This window comes from Cherax quadricarinatus, chromosome 16 (assembly GCF_038502225.1).
Source record: "Cherax quadricarinatus isolate ZL_2023a chromosome 16, ASM3850222v1, whole genome shotgun sequence".
In the NCBI taxonomy this organism is placed as follows: domain Eukaryota; kingdom Metazoa; phylum Arthropoda; class Malacostraca; order Decapoda; family Parastacidae; genus Cherax; species Cherax quadricarinatus.
Window position 1 is genome coordinate 50,457,158 of NC_091307.1, and position 15,486 is coordinate 50,472,643.

The 15,486-nt window shown below is 44.3% G+C and overlaps 1 pseudogene; it reads left to right on the forward strand.

Moving 5' to 3' along the window:
- The first annotated feature begins 595 nt into the window (after positions 1–595).
- LOC128688966 (glutamate receptor ionotropic, kainate 2-like) overlaps positions 596–15,486 on the forward strand; it is a 250,561-nt pseudogene continuing 235,670 nt past the window's right edge.

Below are 15,486 nucleotides of genomic sequence, written 5' to 3' on the forward strand. Positions count from 1 at the left end.
AGAGCAGTAAGTAACCTTCACTTAATTTTTCACTACTGATACACGAAACAGCTGATTAAATCTCATCTATGGAGACAACCTGTAAGATGATAAGGAATATATTTTTAGATAAATGGTTCAGAGAACCGACAAGTTGATAAATTAGGCACACTGTGCAACACATAGGTGTCTCTGTTAAGGAAACGTTTCGCCACACAGTGTCTTCATCAGTCCTGTATATGAAAAGTATACAGTGCCGACAAGATGAAAATTAGACACATATGCAACATCTGGGTATCTTTATTGTAGACGTTTCGCCATCCAGTGGCTTTATCAAATTGAAGGACATAATGGGAAGACTAGAACTATATACAAAAGATGAGTTAATCAATCCCTAAACCTTTTAGTTGGTATATAGAGCACCGTAGTCGTGAAGAATGTGGAGCACAGGCAAGAAGGCTGGCGCTTATATACTGACGTCAAGTGTTAAGTGACATGTAGGAGACCAAGACATTGTCACTGTTAGGCGGGATTGTCCAGTGGAATCAGGTCATACCCGAGGGACGAGTTAGTAGTATTATTATTAGTAGCAGTAGTAGTGAAGAAGGTTGCGTAGATGTCCTTTGACCAAAGATTCCATGACGTTGCAGTGTCTGACATGTTGCACATGAATGGTACACAGTACCGGCATCTACACAACCTTCTCCACGACTACAGTGCTCTCCACACTAACTCCAAGGTTGAGGGACTGATTACCTCATCTTTTGTATGTAGTTCTACTGTCTTCCAGTTATGTCCTTGAATTTGTATTGATAAAGGTATCCATATGTTGCATATGTGTCTAATTTTCAACTTCATCAGCCCTATAAAAAATGACCCAAGTGTTGCACATGTGCCTAATTTATCAACTTGTCGGTTCTCTGAACCATTTATCAACATTGCTGTCAGACACAGCAACATCTTGGGATCTTAATACAGGGAATTCTTCACTTGCCTAATCTAGTCATAACCGACTTCCACATGTGGATTTGTCCATTGTGATATCCCATTCGACTGCTGCACCTCACCTACCTACAGTATATAAACCACTTCTTCGCGCATATGCTGTATTTGTTTCAAGACTGATGGACTGATTACATCGACTCCAGGCTGAGGGACTGATTACCTCAAACGTCTTTTTATCTTCACCATTCTTCTTTGTATAGGACTGATGAAGCCACTATGTTGCGAAACGTTTCTTCAATAATGATACCCAAATGTTGCACATGTGTCTAATTAACAACATATTTTTAATAATTATCTGGTCACTGTACGAGCAAGAGGTGGTTAATGGGGACGTAAGAGGCGGGGACTCAACCTCAGAATAGTTCAATATTTTTTTTTAAATAATGTCATTCAAAAGTCTCTAAGCAGGGGAAGTATGTAAATTTTTTTTTTAATTATCATATTCATCATATTTTTATTTTTGGTTACTTATATTATCACCTCTTTTGTTGTTATTTCAGGTGGGCTGTTTGACTTGACAGACGATAGACAAGAGGTGGCTTTTAGGTATGCAGTCGATGCTATCAACAGCGACAGGACGCTGCTGGCTCACGCTCGGCTCTCTGCACAGATTGAAGAAATCCCTCCAAACGACTCCTTCAGAGGATCTAGAAAAGGTATTGCAGCATTTTTGTATATGTGGAGCCCTTCAGTAAGATTTAGAAATGATATTAGAGTATCTGTATTCACGGAAACCCTTCGTAGGATCTAGGTATCATGATACAGTATTTTATGTATGATAAACCTTTCAAAGTGATCCCACAGAGGAGTTTCAAATTATAGAACTGTAAGATCATTTATTCCATTTCCTGCACTTCTTGCCTTCCCCAGTTCTTTGGTGAAACTGGCCGCTCTCTTTCTGACGGCCGTCACTAACAATGCTCTTTTCTCTCGTGCCAGAGATCACTGTCATCTTATTACCTGGTGCTTTGTTACATCTATCTAATCTCCAAAGACGCTGTCTAGATGAATTACCTCATATACACAACTTTTCTAACAATCTTAGTTCTGTTGTTTTTCCCCCTGTAGGTGATTGCCTCTCTCATTACGTTGCGAAATGTTCTAATCGTCAGAACTCTCGGTATCTGACCTAACCTTTCTTGCCTCTTCTCCTACTTCATTTGTCTTTGTTTTATTTTTTCGTTTTCCTTTCTAGTATTTGGCCTTAGTTCCTTCTGTTACGAGGATTATTGTCCCATTTTTTTTTCCCGTGTGGGATGTACTAGTCCCACAGCAGCGTTTTACTGCTTCCTTCTTCTTTTACACTGCTTCTTAAATCACTGTTACTAATTCTTTCACTGCTACACTCTCCCTTTTATTACTTTTACCACTTGTTTTATCTTTACCACTAGATCCGCTACTGCCTTACTATTACTACTACTACCACTACTACCTCCACTGCTGCACTACCACAACAACAACAAAAACTACTACTCCTATTACTACTACGTCTTCTGTGGTCGGGAAAATCAGCCAGTTTGAACATCTTGCCAGAGGCTGCCAATGCCTTGTTTACATCCCTCGTTACAATAAACCGTAGGTTGTCTTGTTTACTCAGGCAGTCGACAACGTCGTACATGATGTTGATGGTGTGTCTGGTTGTTCTTTAGTTCCTGAACCCGAACTGCTTCTCAGAAAAGAGGTTGTGGTATTTTGTGTGGCAGTTGAAGCAGTTGGAAATTAGTTTCTCAAAGATCTTGCAAGTTCACGGGCTAGTGTTTGTCTCTGCTGGGCTTCGCTACATCACTTTCGCCATCTTGAATAGCTCTGGTATATAGTGCGAGGTCAGGATAGCATTGTAGATATCACTAATGGCTGTTAGAATTTGTATGGGGATTTGATCTATTTCGCAGTCATGCCCAAGTGCCCTGGGAAACTATTGCTTGTTTTCAATATGGACAGACTTATCTCCCGTAGTGTAGAGCGTCTGGTTAATCTGGTGGTCATCTTAGATGGCAGTTGTATTAATTGTAGGTAGGGGATGGAAGTGAGCCAGATTGTCATGTCTCTATCGGTTGACTCAGTGATTGTGGTCATTAATGAATCTTCGGTTACTGCTGAGAGAGAGAATCTTCTCTCTAACTTCTCCCGCAACAGGTTTGTTTGGTACTGGTGATCTTCCTGATAGCCTTTTTCTCGTCGTCTTCATCAAGGAAAGTATATTTGAGATACTGGGTGGGCTTCTACAAGGCTCCCAGGAACTGCAGTACTTTCCTCCAGAATTGATCAGGCTGTCGTTTGTACTGGTTAGCCTTAGCCCAGGATATTTTCAGAATTGTCTTTTCTGGAGAATCATTATTTCCGTTCTCATCCAATGAAAGATTAGCAATGAAAGGTGACCAGTCTGATAGTGTCTAATATATTCTCTACATGATTGGTATTCAGTATCTGTGGTAATGCCTTTGAATACCTTGGTATGCTTCACCTCAATTGACTCCAGTATATAAACACCGATCTTCCTGCCTGTTACCTCGTCTTCCACTGTCTTGTGTATACATTTCTACAGTCTTCAGATTAAATCCATGTAATGTACTGATAAAGCACTGGATGGCGATTATTATTATTATAATCAAAGAAAGCGCTAAACCGACAAGGGTCATGCAGTGCACTGGATGGCGAAACGTCTACAGAGTAAACATTTCCAGATATTGCGCATGTCTCAGTCATTTGTTTCATTCTGCCTGGTTGCTTCTCATTCTGTCTCTAATTTCCCTCGTTGGTTTGTATTGTTGGAATGCCCTGGTAGATGACAGGTTACAGAAGGCCGAAGTTGCTCCTGTCGTTAATGACGCACACTGAAATCAAATAAGGTCGAGAGCTGGTTCGATAGCACTACAATCTAGTCATTGACCAGGAAATTCCTGTAAGGGTCTAAGTCTAACGTCTTCATGATGGATTTGGATGTTGAAGTACCCGAAAGAGAATAGTTTACAACCTTATCGGGACTGAAATATGGTCAGATCTGACGTTGCCTCTGGAGATTACCTTGCAATAGAACAGGTCGTAGGTCCTGTTGGTTACGAAATGGACATTGTGAGGTTGTTAATTCCATTGTTATGAGTAAAGCTACTCCACTAAAAGGATCTCTAGAGTTGAGTTACCTTTCCAGTTTGATGTGCTGGTCAGGTCTGGCACCGCCTCGTTCACCATGATGAAATCTATATTGTGGTTACGGAGGAAAATTCTGCGCCTCACCATAACCATTAACCTACACTGTTTACCATCACACTATAACCAATAATCTACACTGTTTACCATCACACTATAACCAATAACCTACACTGTTTACCATCACACTATAACCAATAACCTACACTGTTTACCATCACACTATAACCAATAACCTACACTGTTTATCATCACACTATAACCAATAACCTACACTGTTTACCATCACACTATAACCAATAACCTACACTGTTTATCATCACACTATAACCAATAACCTACATTGTTTACTATCACACTATAACCAATAACCTACACTGTTTACCATCACATTATAACCAATAATCTACACTGTTTACCATCACACTATAACCAATAACCTACACTGTTTATCATCACACTATAACCAATAACCTACACTGTTTACCATCACACTATAACCAATAACCTACACTGTTTACCATCACACTATAACCAATAACCTATACTGTTTACCATCACACTATAACCAATAACCTACACTGTTTACCATCACACTATAACCAATAACCTATACTGTTTACCATCACACTATAACCAATAACCTACACTGTTTACCATCACACTATAACCAATAACCTATACTGTTTATCATCACACTATAACCAATAACCTATACTGTTTACCATCACACTATAACCAATAACCTATACTGTTTACCATCACACTATAACCAATAACCTACACTGTTTACCATCACACTATAACCAATAACCTATACTGTTTACCATCACACTATAACCAATAACCTACACTGTTTACCATCACACTATAACCAATAACCTAAACAGACTGCCTTATCTCTTAAATGTGTTAAATATACGTTTAAAATGTTATTTACCATTATATTATCATGGCCTGACATTCCACACTATTAGTAAATATTAAATTCTTACTTTCTACACTGAACATTAAAAACTTATGCATGTTTCAGTTTGATAAGTATTTAAAATATGTGTTCATTCCGACACTATAGTTACTAACCCACAATAAAGTCATCAACCCACAATAAAGTCATCAACCCGCAAAAAGTCATCAACCCACAATAAAGTCATCAACCCACAATAAAGTCATCAACCCACAATAAAGTCATCAACCCACAATAAAGTCATCAACCCACAATAAAGTCATCAACCCGCACTATAGTTACCAACACCTCAGTCATCAGAACACACTTAAGTCACTAACACACACTAGTACCTATCCCCAGCTAAGTCACTGGCTTACAATAAGATTTTTTCGGATTTTTGACCCCGAAGGGTTAGCCACCCAGGATAAGTCAAGAAAGTCAGTGTGTCATCGAGGACTGTCTGTGTCTTATTTCCATTGGGGTCACCAAATCTTATCCTCCAGGATGCGACCCACATTAGTTGACTAACACCCAGGTACCTATTTGCTTGTTTGTTGAACGTAACAGCAGGTTGTAACGAAACACACTCAATGTTTCCGCCCTTGCCGGGGAACGAACCACGGACACTGTGTGAGGCGAGAGACCACGGGACACTCACCCATTCTATAATCGTCAACTTAAAGTAGTTACTAACAATATGGTCACTAAATCTTACTAACCGATATTTTAATCACAAATTCCTAATATAGCGGGTCCCCCTCCCCCGCCGTATCACAACATTCACTAATCTACAAAATATTCGTTTATCCACGATAAAATTATTAACCCACAAACTGCAGTCACTGACTTATATGTGTCACCCACACTCTGCAGTCACTGACTCTCATACATCATTCTACAATCTCTGAGCGACAGTGATCGCAGGCCATCACAAGCACCATCAGTAACTGCCTCTGACTGTCTTCCGACAGTGTGTTCACTGCTCAAGTCTGGAGTGGCAGCCATCTTCGGACCTCAGTCTGGTCAGACATCAGACCATGTTCAGTCTATATGTGACGCCCTGGAGATCCCTCACATAGAGAACCGGTGGGACTTTAGACTCACCAGAGACGCCTACTCTGTCAACCTCTATCCCCACCCATCCACTCTAACAAAGGTAAGGTTCTCAACATACTCTGATATCTAATTAAATATCATGTCCAACTAGTTGATTATTACTTAACAACAATATTTAACCAATCGTTAGAAGATGTCAAACGTCTTGTAAATGATAAATAACTTAACCTCGCCGTTACTCCTGCTACCTACAATACATTCTCCTCTGTATTTGACTGATGAAGTCTGCCTCGAAGGCGATACGTTTCAACAGTAACGATAAACAACTGTTGAACATATGTCATACTCGTCAACTTGTTGGTATTTTATCCCATTTCCAACACACCTCATCTTTTAAATACGGAGATAATGGATGCGGTTTCGGTTATCGTCTTCCCCTTCAGGAAGTTCTCTTGATGCCCGTGAGGGGCTCTTGATCCCAGAGATCGGACGTATACTCCCCTCCCTTGGACCCGAACTTATCGGGCGTGGCATTCACAAGCCATAAACGAAAACCATGGAGAACGTAAGCAAATAAGAGAACCACTACTGTAAGTTACTCATTACTTACTAACAATAGTTTAGGTAAATTTGTAGCAGCAATTTACAAATACCTAAGTCAACATGATACTGTGCAAGATTGGCAGTGATCAACGTGATCCTGGAGGTAATTAAACTACTTTGAGTTAGTCAGTTGACAATGAGTCACCCATGATATAGTTGTTGTAGTGCTAGAACTTGAGGTGGCGGTGACAGTGTCACTCTGTCTGACTTTTTTGGGTTATCCCAGGTTCTCTACACATATGCTGCTATGTATGATAATTCTATTTAACTGTATTTGTGTATACCTGAATAAACTTACTTACTTACTTACTTACTCAGTCAGGAAAAAACTCAGTCCACATTTCCTATTAAATATCCATGAAAATTTGCCTATAATTCAAAGGTTCACGTCTGCACTTATTTTACCGTCAGAAGTATTACCACAGTGAGTGCTGAGATAAATATTCTGTTATACCTTACTAGTCTTAACAACTAAGACCTTATATGAGAGAGAGAGAGAGAGCGCGATGATTGAACATCGAAACTGAAAGCAACCTTGTGTGAAGCTCAATTCTCGCTCTCCTCTTAGTGGAGCCAAGTGAGGTACTTTGACAATATTGGCCTTTTACATAACAGCAAGGCCACCTACATCCCTCCGACTCTCCTGAAATGACAAATCTATCCAGGCTGGGTCCAGAACAGAGAACCGAGCCGTCTAGATCAGTTCTCTATTTTTTTTGAAGAAGTCGCAGATGAGACGGAGGGCAGGCAATCTAAGAAAGTGGAGCATACTCAACGTATGAGACTACTTGTGTCTCATGCAGGATCTTGCAACCTCTGCTGTCAAGCAGATGCGAGATATGTCTAGGTGCTGCAAGCATCCTGGCAATTTTGTTTACAAGATTTACAACGTGGCTCTTCATAGTCGATTTGGATTCCAATTTCACCCCAAGGATATCGACTTCGTCCCCTGGTACCAACACTCTTCCATTCATACTTACCACTGCTCCAGCATTACCATCATGGGGCCTAGAGACCTTCATCATTTGTTTTCTCAGGAGCAAAGTTGACCTGCCATCGTTGGATAAGTAAATATCAGAGTATAGTAGTCAACATATTCTGAGATGAGTTGAAGGTCATTGATGTAGATATTCCATAACAATGGCTCCAAGCACACCTATCTTTTACACTATCAGTTTTAGGTACTAAGAGCTGTTGTCTTACCTCAACTCATTTCAAAGCCCAGCCCTGTCTAAGGTATACTACCACCCCATAGGATGCAGCCCACACCAGTCGACTAATATCCAGGTACCTAATTATTGCTAGGTGAACAGGGACAGCAGGTGTAAGGAAACATGTCCATCGTTTTCACTTGTACCGGGTATCGAACCCGGAACAATCAGTGTGTGAGCCGAGTGCGCAACCACGTGAGCCACGAGGCACCACCTGCACCAGTAGGGTGTCTTACTGAGTTTGTCCCGTTGAGAACTACTTTTAGAGGTCTAGCTTGAAGGTACTGTGGAGGCATAGTGCAGAGCCGGTGAATTCTAGTTTTTCCAGAGGTCCCTGGTGCAGTACTCTGTCGAAGGCAACAGCAACGTCCAGTGATACATCACAGCTCATCTTGGGTTCATCCAGTGACTGGTGTCACTTAGTGCAGAGGTTTAACAACAGATTAGAAGGAATTTTCATACAATTGATTATATTTTCACTCTTTTCTGTAATTTTTCCAAAGTTTATATGAGGTATTGTCAATAATACATAGAACTGTCGTACAATTTAGGAACTCTTGTGATCTATACATCTGATATAAATGGGATCAGGCTATTTTTATGGGCACACAAATAGTCCTGTCTATTATTACCAGTAATCAGTACTTCCTAAAAGTTATTAGAAATATAAAAATGTTATTCTAAATGTGTATAATAACGTTATTGGTTCTGGTTCTCCCTGGCAGGCCTACATGGACGTGCTGAAGACCCTGGGATGGCACAAGTTCTGCGTCATATACGAGAACAATAACGGCCTTGTACGTATTCAGGAGTTGCTCAAGAACCACACCTGGCAGGTCAACCTCAGGCAACTGCCCTACCACGACGACTACAGGTAATTCGTACATAATGAGAACATTAAATGACACATTCAGAAGTGAAGTCCAATGCTGGAAGAACGACAAAACTGTAATGAGTTAAAATAAATGGAAATTGGGTGGCTGATGGCCAAATGAAGTGTAACCGCTGGCGGTCCGATTCTGAATTAATCTCATGATTGGTGCTATCAAGTCACAAATAAACACATGAACAGTCTTTACAGAAAGACTTTCCTCCTGACCTTTGTAGGAGGAAGTTATTATACCAGGAGAACATGCATCGTGTGACTTACGAATAACAAATAACAAATCTCAAGAAGATGTATAGTGAATTGAAGTACAAGAGTATTAGCTAAGAACAATATTGTGGTAAAGTACAAGAATCTTAATAGAATTTAATAAATATGAATATATAAGGATGGTAGACAGCAACCACCCAGGGAGGTACTACCGTCCTGTGGTAGTAAGTTGGTAGACAGCAACCACCCAGGGAGGTACTACCTGTCCTGTGGTAGTAAGTTGGTAGACAGCAACCACCCAGGGAGGTACTACCCTCCTGTGGTAGTAAGTTGGTAGACAGCAACCACCCAGGGAGGTACTACCTGTCCTGTGGTAGTAAGTTGGTAGACAGCAACCACCCAGGGAGGTACTACCGTCCTGTGGTAGTAAGTTGGTAGACAGCAACCACCCAGGGAGGTACTACCGTCCTGTGGTATTAAGTTGGTAGACAGCAACCACCCAGGGAGGTACTACCCTCTTGTGGTAGTAAGTTGGTAGACAGCAACCACCCAGGGAGGTACTACCGTCCTGTGGTAGTAAGTTGGTAGGCAGCAACCACCCAGGGAGGTACTACCCTCCTGTGGTAGTAAGTTGGTAGACAGCAACCACCCAGGGAGGTACTACCGTCCTGTGGTAGTAAGTTGGTAGACAGCAACCACCCAGGGAGGTACTACCGTCCTGTGGTAGTAAGTTGGTAGACAGCAACCACCCAGGGAGGTACTACCCTCCTGTGGTAGTAAGTTGGTAGACAGCAACCACCCAGGGAGGTACTACCCTCCTGTGGTAGTAAGTTGGTAGACAGCAACCACCCAGGGAGGTACTACCGTCCTGTGGTAGTAAGTTGGTAGACAGCAACCACCCAGGGAGGTACTACCTGTCCTGTGGTAGTAAGTTGGTAGACAACAACCACCCAGGGAGGTACTACAGTCCTGTGGTAGTAGGTTGGTAGACAGCAACCACCCAGGGAGGTACTACCGTCCTGTGGTAGTAGGTTGGTAGACAGCAACCACCCAGAGAGGTACTACCGTCCTGTGGTAGTAGGATGGTGGACAGCAACCACCCAGGGAGGTACTACCGTCCTGTGGTAGTATGTTGGTAGACAGCAACCACCCAGAGAGGTACTACCGTCCTGTAGTAGTAAGTTGGTAGACAGCAACCACCCAGGGAGGTACTACCGTCCTGTGGTAGTAGGTTGGTAGACAGCAACCACCCAGAGAGGTACTACCGTCCTGTGGTAGTAGGCTGGTAGACAACAACCACCCAGGGAGGTACTACCGTCCTGTGGTAGTAAGTTGGTAGACAGCAACCATCCAGAGAGGTACTACCGTCCTGTGATAGTAGGTTGGTAGACAGCAACTATCCAGAGAGGTACTACCGTCCTGTGGTAGTAGGTTGGTAGACAGCAACCATCCAGAGAGGTACTACCGTCCTGTGGTAGTTGGTTGGTAGACTGCAACCATCCAGAGAGGTACTACCGTCCTGTGGTAGTAGGTTGGTAGACAGCAACCATCCAGAGAGGTACTACCGTCCTGTGGTAGTAGGATGGTAGACAGCAACCATCCAGAGAGGTACTACCGTCCTGTGATAATAGGTTGGTAGACAACAACCACCCAGGGAGGTACTACCGTCCTGTGGTAGTAGGTTGGTAGACAGCAACCATCCAGAGAGGTATTACCGTCCTGTGATAGTAGGTGGGTAGACAACAACCACACAGGGAGGTACTACCGTCCGGTAGTAGTAGGTTGGTAGACAGCAACCATCCAGGGAGGTACTACCGTCCGATGGTAGTAGGTTGGTAGACAACAACCACCCATGGAGGTACATGTGAGATGGTCCTGTGGCAGTAGGTTGGTAGACAACAACCACACAGGGAGGTACTACCGTCCTGTGGTAATAGGTTGGTAGACAGCAACCACCAAGGGAGGTACTACCATCCTGTGGTACCAAGTTAGCAGACAGCAACCATTCAGGGAGGTACTATCATCTTGTGGTGGTAGATTGGTAGAGAGCAACAACCCAGGGAGGTAAAACCGTCCTGTGGCAGTAGGTTGGTAGACAACAACCACCCAGGGAGGTACTACCGTCCTGAGGAAGTAGGTTAGTAGACAGCAACCACCAACGGAAGTACTACCGCCCTGGGGTAGTAGGTTGGTAGAGAGCAACCATCCAGGAAGGTACTACCGTCCTGTAGTAGTAGGCTGGTAGACAGCCACCACCCAGGGAGGTACTACCGTCCTTTGAGAGCAGGCTGGTAGACAGCAACCACCCAGGGAGGTACTACCGTCCTGTGGTAGTAAGTTGGAAGACAGCAACCACCCCGGGAGATACTACCGTCCTGTGGTAGTAGGTTGGTAGACAGCAACTATCCAGAGAGGTACTACCGTCCTGTGGTAGTAGGTTGGTAGACAGCAACCATCCAGAGAGGTACTACCGTCCTGTGGTAGTTGGTTGGTAGACTGCAACCATCCAGAGAGGTACTACCGTCCTGTGGTAGTAGGTTGGTAGACAGCAACCATCCAGAGAGGTACTACCGTCCTGTGGTAGTAGGATGGTAGACAGCAACCATCCAGAGAGGTACTACCGTCCTGTGATAATAGGTTGGTAGACAACAACCACCCAGGGAGGTACTACCGTCCTGTGGTAGTAGGTTGGTAGACAGCAACCATCCAGAGAGGTATTACCGTCCTGTGATAGTAGGTGGGTAGACAACAACCACACAGGGAGGTACTACCGTCCGGTAGTAGTAGGTTGGTAGACAGCAACCATCCAGGGAGGTACTACCGTCCGATGGTAGTAGGTTGGTAGACAACAACCACCCATGGAGGTACATGTGAGATGGTCCTGTGGCAGTAGGTTGGTAGACAACAACCACACAGGGAGGTACTACCGTCCTGTGGTAATAGGTTGGTAGACAGCAACCACCAAGGGAGGTACTACCATCCTGTGGTACCAAGTTAGCAGACAGCAACCATTCAGGGAGGTACTATCATCTTGTGGTGGTAGATTGGTAGAGAGCAACAACCCAGGGAGGTAAAACCGTCCTGTGGCAGTAGGTTGGTAGACAACAACCACCCAGGGAGGTACTACCGTCCTGAGGAAGTAGGTTAGTAGACAGCAACCACCAACGGAAGTACTACCGCCCTGGGGTAGTAGGTTGGTAGAGAGCAACCATCCAGGAAGGTACTACCGTCCTGTAGTAGTAGGCTGGTAGACAGCCACCACCCAGGGAGGTACTACCGTCCTTTGAGAGCAGGCTGGTAGACAGCAACCACCCAGGGAGGTACTACCGTCCTGTGGTAGTAAGTTGGAAGACAGCAACCACCCCGGGAGATACTACCGTCCTGTGGTAGTAGGTTGGTAGACAGCAACCACCCAGAGAGGTACTACCGTCCTGTGGTAGTAGGTTGGTAGGCAGCAACCATCCAGGGAGGTACTACCGTCCTGTGGTAGTAAGTTGGAAGACAGCAACCACCACGGGAGATGCTACCGAACTGTGGTAGTAGGTTGGTAGACAGCAACCACCCAGAGAGGTTCTACCGTCCTGTGGTAGTAGGTTGGTAGACAGCAACCACCCGGAGAGGTACTACTGTCCTGTGGTAGGAGGCTGGAAGACAGCAACCACCCAGGGAGGTTCTACCGTCCTGTGGTAGTAAGTTGGAAGACAACAACTACCCAGGGAGGTACTACCGTCGTGTGGTAGAAGGCTGGTAGACAGCACCCACCCAGGGAAGTATTACCGTCCTGTGGTAATAGGTTGGTAGACAACAACCACCCAGGGAGGTACTACCGTCCGGTGGTAGTAGGTTGGTAGACAGCAACCACTCATGGAGGTACTATCGTCCTGTGGTAGTAGGTTGGTAGACAACAATCACCCAGAAATGTACTACCGTCCTGTGGTAGTAGGTTGGTAGACAGCAACAACCCAGGGAGGTAAAACCGTCCTGTGGTAGTAGGTTGGTAGACAACAACCACCCAGGGAGGTACTACCGTCCTGTGGAAGTAGGTTAGTAGACAGCAACCACCCACGGAAGTACTACCGCCCTGTGGTAGTAGGTTGGTAGATAGCAACCACCCAGGAAGGTACTACCGTCCTGTAGTAGTAGTAGGTTGGTAGACAGCCACCACCCAGGGAGGTACTACCCTCCTGTGGGAGTAGGCTGGTAGACAGCAACCATCCAGGGAGGTACTTCCGTCCTGTGGTAGTACGTTGGAAGACAGCAACCACCCCGGGAGATACTACCGTCCTGTGGTAGTAGGTTGGTAGACAGCAACCTCCCAGAGAGGTACTACCGTCCTGTGGTAGTAGGTTGGTAGACAGCAACCACCCAGGGAGGTACTACCGTCCTTTGGTAGTAGGTTGGTAGACAGCCACCACTCAGGGAGGTACTACCGTCTTGTGGTAGCAAGTTGGAAGACAGCACCCACCCAGGGAGGTACTACCGTCCAGTGGTAGTAGGCTGGAAGACAGCAACCACCCAGGGAGGTACAACCGTCCTGTGGTAGTAGGTTAGTAGACAGCAACCACCCAGGGAGGTACTACCGTCCTTTGGTAGTAGGTTGGTAGACAGCCACCACCAAGGGAGGTACTACCGTCCTGTGGTAGTAGGTTGGTAGACAGCCACCACCCAGGGAGGTACTTCCGTCCTGTGGTAGTACGTAGGTAGACAGCAACCACTCAAGGATGTACTACCGTCCTGTGGTAGTAGGTTGATAGACAGCAACCACCCAGGGAGGTAATACCGTCCTGTGGTAGTAGGTTGGTAGACAGCAACCATCCAGGGAGGTAATACCGTCCTGTGGCAGTAAGTTGCTAGACAGCAACCACCCAGAGAGGTACTACCGTCCTGTGGTAGTAGGTTGGTAGACAGTAACCACCCAGGGAGGTACTACCGCCCTGTGGTAGTAGGTTGGTAGACAGCAACCACCCAGGGAGGTACTTCCGTCCTGTGGTAGTAGGTTGGTAGACAGCAACCGCCCAGGGAGGTACTACCGCCCTGTGGTAGTAGGTTGGTAGACAGCAACCACCTAGAGTGGTATTAACGTCCTGTGGTAGTAGGTTGGTAGACAGCAACCACCCAGGGAGGTACTACCGTCCTGTGGTAGTAGGTTGGTAGACATTAACCGCCCATGGAGGTACTACCGTCCTGTGGTAGTAGGTTGGTAGACAGCAACCGCCCATGGAGGTACTACCGTCCTGTGGTAGTAGGTTGGTAGACAGGAATCACCCAGGGAGGTACTAACGTCCTTCCAAGTGAGTGTAAAACGGAAACCTGTAATTGTTTTACAAGATGGTAGGATTGCTGGTGTCTTTTTTCTGTCTCATAAACACACAGGATAAAATGTATGTCTTGCTACTTCTACTTACACTTAGGTCACACTACACATGCATGTACACATATAAATTTACACACTCATCTGGGTTTTCTTCTATTTTCTTAATAGTTCTTGTTCTTTTTTATTTCCTCTCATCTCTGTGGGAAGGTAGGAAAGAATTTTTCCTACGTCAGTCATGCGTGTTGTAAGGGGCGACTCAAGTGCCAGTAGCAAGGGGTTAGTAACCTCTTCTTCTGTATAATTTACTAATTTTAAAAAAGAAAACTCGTTTTAGGTCACCCTCCCTCGGTGGGATACAGCCGGTGCGTTGAAAAAGTTTAATATATGTATTAATTTAACTAATACTACTACGAACAATAATAATAGATAATGATAATAATTGTGATTAAGACTTCATAAAAAACTACGTAATATTTAAATTGTGAAAAACATAAGATTTAACATTTTTTTTTTTTACTGAGAAATGTTGATATCATTAATGGGAAGAATGCACCTGATGGGTGTCAACAAGGACACTGTTGTGTAGATGGAGATTGGTGAGTTTTGGTGGTAAGTCACCAGGCTTTTTCAAGTTCAGTCTGTTCCTCTGCTTAGTTAGAAATGCATTTACATGACTAAAACCAACTTCAACCATGTATGAACTTGGGAAAGCAAGTAAAAATGACTCAGCCACTGCACAAAGCCGGGAGTATCTAGCAACAGTGTTCACATTGCTCCAGTAGTCCCTTAAGTTTTTACTTTTGAACAATCTTTTGATTCGAGATTCATAGCCGTATCAATGAGCTCTTCCTGCAATTGAGAGTCAATGTCGCATTTTGTATTTCTAAATCAAATGGTATAAGAAACCTGTCAGACATGCGCATTTTCCTGCATGTTCTCAGAGGGTATATCCTTCCCTGGACAGGTGAGACAGACAAGGGGAATGGTAGAAGGTGACAGAAACACAACACAGAGCACCTTCCCAGACATTTACTCACCCCCTTTTAACCGTCAACCATTTATCGACCCATTCGTTAGTACAATCGATGATATTGACCACTCTGGGGAACCTTGATGAAGACAACAT